The 5,786-nt window shown below is 41.9% G+C and overlaps 1 pseudogene; it reads right to left on the reverse strand.

Annotated features, from left to right (window-relative positions):
- Positions 1–254: 254 nt before the first annotated feature.
- LOC148097600 (tripartite motif-containing protein 16-like) lies at positions 255–1,972 on the reverse strand (annotated as a pseudogene).
- Between the last annotated feature and the right edge of the window lie 3,814 nt (positions 1,973–5,786).

A 5,786-nucleotide genomic window follows, 5' to 3' on the forward strand; every position in this document is an offset into this window, starting at 1 on the left:
GTCTGCCATACTCATGAAGAGAAATGTCGACATTTTTCAATACAAATATTCCAGAAACATTTAGAGGATAGAGAAGTTTACATTTTCATGTGGAGAAATATTTTAGTAAATCAAAATGATGATGAGCAGTGATAGCCTCCATAAACAGTCACAGGAAAGATCTCCTTTAAAAACTCAGAAACATCAAGAGAACAACTAGAAGATGTGGAGGTACCACCCATAATGTTTGACTGACAGCTGATCTCTGTGCAGAAATGATGGAGAGAAAATAAAATGAAACTAAAATACAGATTTAAACCCACAATATGAAAGACTTCAGTCTATTTCACTTTAATCAACTCAGCTGTGTCTCCATATTTATAGTAAACCATCAGTCCAGCATAGAGCAGCTGAGTGAATGTGGTCTGGACTCTGTGGAGGAGAGTCATGGTTTCAGAGACGCTGTAGAAGGACAAAATACCTGCTCTGTGATCCAGGTACACTCCTACTCTGGAGGAACGAGGACCTGAGACACGAGTTTCAATGTTGTTGTACCAAAATGTATAACTGTTTTTGAAATAATATAATGACCAAGATTTGTCATTATATCCAAATCCACATTTATTACCCCGTCCTTTTCTGCTGATATTCTTGTATGCGACTGCTACATAAACTCTCCCTCTCCTCTCCACCTCCCAGTAACAACGTCCAGTCAGACTCTCTCTACTCAGGACCTGAAACCATCCAGTGACCTGTCTGGATGATCAGAATAAGACTGTTGTTGATTCATTATTGTTACTTTTCTGTTCCCCTCTGATAATAACAGCCAGTTGAATGCTGTGTTTGGATCCAGTGTGATTTCACATGAATATTTTAAGAATCCAGCTCTGGTCTTTGGCTCTGGTTGTGACAGTAAAACATCCACTTCAGTGACTGTCAGTGAGATGTTTGTCCATTCCTCTCTCAGAATGTCCTGTAGTTTATCTCTGACCTCTGACACAGCTGCTGTCACATCCTCAAAGTAGCTCAGAGGACGGATATTGATGCTGGATGAGTCTGTAGACTCACTGAGTGCTGACAGTGAGGGGTAGTTGTGTAGAAACTGGATGTGATCCTCTGTGTGTGAGAGCTGCTTCAGCTCAGCATCTTTCCTCTTCAGCTCAGTGATCTCCTGCTCCAGCTTCTCCTGAAGCTCTTTGACTCGACTCACTTCAGTTTCCTGCTGGGATCTGATCTGCTGCTTCACATCAGAGCTTCTTTTCTGGATGAGATGGATCAGCTCAGTGAAGATCTTCTCACTGTGCTCCACTGTTTGATCAGCAGACTGATTGATGGCCTCCACCTCCTGTTGAAGCAGCTTCACATCTTTCTCTCTGTCCTGGATTCTCTGCTGGATGTTTTGTCGACTCACCTCCAGCTCTCTCTGCCTCTCAGTCCTTTCTGCTGCAGCTGAGACTGTGTCGTGGCCTTTATGTTCATCCACAGAGCAGAGATAACAGATACTCTGCTGATCAGTACGGCAGAACATCTTCATCACCTCATCATGACGAGAGCAGATGTTCTCCTGGAGCTTCTTGGAGGGCTCCACCAGCTTGTGTTTCTTTAATGGAGCCACATCGTAATGAGGCTGAAGGTGTTTCTTACAGTAAGATGCCAGACAGACTAAACAGGACCTGAAAGCTTTCATTTTTCTTCCAGTGCAGACATCACAGGCCACATCTTCAGGTCCAGCATAGCAGTGATCAGCAGGAGCAGCTTGGAGTCCAGTCTTCTTCAGCTCCTCCACTAAATCTGCTAACATGGTGCTTTTCTCCAGGACAGGCCTCGGTGTGAAAGTCCTCCGGCACTGAGGGCAGCTGTAGATTTTCTTCTTTTCCTCTTCATCCCAGAAGCTTTTAATACAGTTCCTGCAGTAGCTGTGTCCACAGGGAATAGTCACCGGATCCTTCAGTAGATCCAAACAGACTGAACAGCAGATTTTTGTTTGATCCATTTGATTCATGTGCTGTGCCGTTTCACCGTCTCTCAGTGACTGTCAGACAGTTTCACTTCCTCTGAACAGAAACAACCTCTGTGCTCTGAAGGGAAACAGATCTCTGCTCTTTTTCACCTCCTACAGGAAATGAGGCTCACCAGCAACTGCATTTACACCATGTTGTTTAGACCCATCCTGATACAGACACATCTGTGAAGGGAGGCACTAAAGAAATATTTTTACAGTGTGACTAAGAGCCGTTCAGACAATGCAGGGTGTGGTATGTTTGGTTACAGCATGCAGTAAGAAGTCTGACGCAGGTAAACTGGTTTAACTAGTTTAAACTGTTAAAATTAGTTTCAACTGGGTCAGCCCAGTTTAACTTTTCTTGAGTTATGACAGTCAACACTCAGTGAGTTCATTTTATATTTGAAAAAGTTCAGCAAAGTTTAGGATGCTGTGATGAATAAAAATAAATCAAACTTTATATTTTGACATTTTCTAATCTTAGTTCATTCTCACACTTACAGAATGATGCATGGGAACAACTGACTCCACTAAATCAAACAGAAAATCGCAGATTGCTGGATCGAAGATGGCGCCGATGTGTATGTCTTGCCGTCTGTTCCTCCAAATTTCTGTTTTAATGTTTTTATTCTGCTATGATGTAGACTCCCTGCTGCTCTATGATCACCACGTTTTACTTGATCTTCGACTATCTCCCAATACGCCGTTGTGTAGACTGGGAAATGCACACAAAATACCGCCTCCACTCCTGTCGTTGGTTCCTACTCACCTGCTCCGTGTACCTGTGCCGTCTCTGCGGAAGCGAGGTCGCTGTCGCGGCAAACGGAGTGGGAGATTACTGAAATTGAAGGCCTGTCTGGCGTTTTGTTTTGCTGTCCCTGGCGTTGCCTGTCGCCCCCCTTTTCCCTGGCATCTTCGTAAGCCATCCTATACGTATCTGGTGCCGCTCGCTGGCTCTGAGCTGTTCCCGCCCGGCCGCTCCCTGCCTCCCTGTCCACGGCAGCGCGGAGTGAATCTGCAAAACCTGCGTTATGTTGCGCGAGCTTCTAAGTCTGGTGACTATTCAACTCCGGCCAAATTTGGCCTGGTAAACGCCGGTATCGAATAAGACTTTTATCCTTAAGGAATATTTTTTGTCACAGTACTTGGACTTTCTCTGCCTAACTGAGACGTGGATAACTGCTGGTGATTCCAGCGCCTTTGCAGAACTTTTGCCTTCAGACTGCTGCTATTTTAATGTCCCACACAGATCTGGTCGAGGTGGAGGAGTAGCTGCTATCTTCAGAGATCGCTCCAAGTGTTAACAGGTTTCATTGGAATTTTATTTTTCCAGTTTTGAACTGTTACTGTTTGAAATAGAGATTGACAGACCACGTGACTTTCGCGCATTGCATGTCGGATACGAGTGGCAACAACATCAAGACACTGCATCAAACACGAGCATTTCCAGCACCGGTAATCATTAATTCTGCAGTTTTAATCCCTACTTGCATTTTATTCACCCCCAAAACAGTTATGTACAAAATGAAGAAGAACTCGGCAGGTCCTTGCGAAGACAGACTTGAGGAAAAGGCCAAAAAACAAAGTAGGAGGAAAAAATCAAAGGAGTGAAAGGGTCAGACCCATACGAGCACACAGAGTGGAGTAAGCACGTTAGCGTGCTGCCCAACTTTCATCACGCACATATTTATTATTATATGATCTTGAGTGAAGTGTGAGTGCATACACTCACAAATTGTTTAGTAACTTTAGATCCCTGCAACAAGCCCAGGTCCAGTTTACTTTGGTGATTTGGACTATTCCATTTCACCGCTGTTGTTACATTTTTGTTCTTTATCTCCTGTACAGGCCAACGCAATCTATTTGTTGTTTCAGGTTGTAGTATTACACAACATTTTCAGATCTAATAGGAAAAAAAAAAGAGTTTTGTAATTCATTTAATTTTTCTTTATTTATAAATGGCATTATTGTTTCATTCTATTATAGAATCTTACAAGAAAGAGGCAAACTTGTGTTCCATCATCTTTATTAGCTGCTTCGGTGAAAAACAAATCAACAGTGAAAAAAAACCCCCAACATACTGGAAAACAGTTATTCATCACTTGCTTGCTTCAATACAACACTTGGGCACATATATGCGGACTTTTCGTGGCTGTTTTGATATCGCTCTCTCTCTTAACCGATCAAATCTCGCTGTGGTAGCAGCTTTACACTCGGTATGACCAGGGCTGGACTGGGACAAAAAATCAGCCCGGGCATTTTGACTAGAGACCGGCCCACCAGGTATTATAGGAAAAACCATAAAGCCTTTGAATGAAAACAAACGTCGTTGTGACAGTGATGTACACTGTCTTGTTGGTACATATGTATCAATCTAATAAACTTAAACCTACACCATCCTCCCTATTCTGGTATTCTAAACAGTACTTAGCCGAAACCCAAAGACTGCTTGGTTGAGTTAACTTCCTGAACTATCTACAACATATGGTGGAAACCTGAAATTAAGACAGAGAAGACTAGAGGTGAGACATGACCATTACTGAATATTAAAAATAATAAATGACAGATTTAGTGATATTTTCATAAAGTATTTATTTGCCACATCAATAAACAGCATGGCAGGGCAAAATATTTTTTCTAACATGGCAACCTTTTAAAAGTGAAAGGAGACAGAAAGACAGGTGAGAAAGAATAAAACTGAACTGCCTTTTTGATGGCATTTTACACAAAGTACTAGTACAGTATCTAGAAAATGTGGGAAAATACTGGCATCATGTACAGTACTTTCTTCTGAAGAAATTATGTTGGGACCCTGAAAAAAAACTTACTATGTACAATAACGGATTTCTATAAATTTGACATCAGATGAAAACTTTGATTGTAAGATTCAGATAATTATTTGTTAAAAGCTAGAAATTTTAAATGTGAATAAGAAAGAAAAGTATTTCTTTGTGCCCCCCTTTCCCTGTTAATGCCGTACATGGACCCCTGGCAACACTTTGCTAGACCCGCCCCTGCACAGTTACCAGCTGTCAGCTACATAGAAAAGGATCCTGGTGTTATTTGTCTCTCAGAAACAGTTCATAACTTTCCTTCAACCCATTCATGTCACCTAAAAGGTAAACCTGTTTCTCCATCACCTGTTCAGCTCTGATGATTCAGTAAGGACGTCTCCTGGTTTCATCTTCATGTTTCCCTCTCACCAGATATACAAACAGATATCATGACCAGCAGCTTTTACGGCCGTGGCTCCAGCAAACATCAGCTGATACTAGAAAGTAATATTAAAAAAATTCTAACAACAGCTTATCAAGTTTAAAGGCGCTTCTGCTGTTTAACGCGACCTCCGCTAGTTTCCTCTTTCTGGCGCAAAGCGGGAGATAAACAAGCAAGAGAGACAGGACTTGCGGCAGAAATGCCGATCAGCTGATCATTGATCAGTTTCATGATTGAAGTAGCAGCAGGAGAGGGAGGGGGGAGAATGAGAGAAGAAGAGGCAGCTGACAGCGTAAAGACACAGAATAACTCCAGCTTTTTGTCTTTTTTTTATTGTAGCTGAAGTACGGGACAAATCGCGTTTATTTTCAGCTCAATACGAAATGCGTAATATTAACTCTGAATACCAGAGGATTCTGTTTTTTACGGGACGGTATGCAACTCTATTAACTAACCATATGAATAAAATAAAGTTCACCAGTAACATCATAGCACCCACCCAACTGTATAGAAACTCCGTCATGCTAGCTAGTACACAGTACGAGTTATTGTAACTGACTGTAAAAAGTTAGCACAATGAAAATAAACT

This window comes from Neolamprologus brichardi, chromosome 18 (assembly GCF_056152115.1).
Source record: "Neolamprologus brichardi isolate AB-2024 chromosome 18, ASM5615211v1, whole genome shotgun sequence".
NCBI classification, from domain to species: domain Eukaryota; kingdom Metazoa; phylum Chordata; class Actinopteri; order Cichliformes; family Cichlidae; genus Neolamprologus; species Neolamprologus brichardi.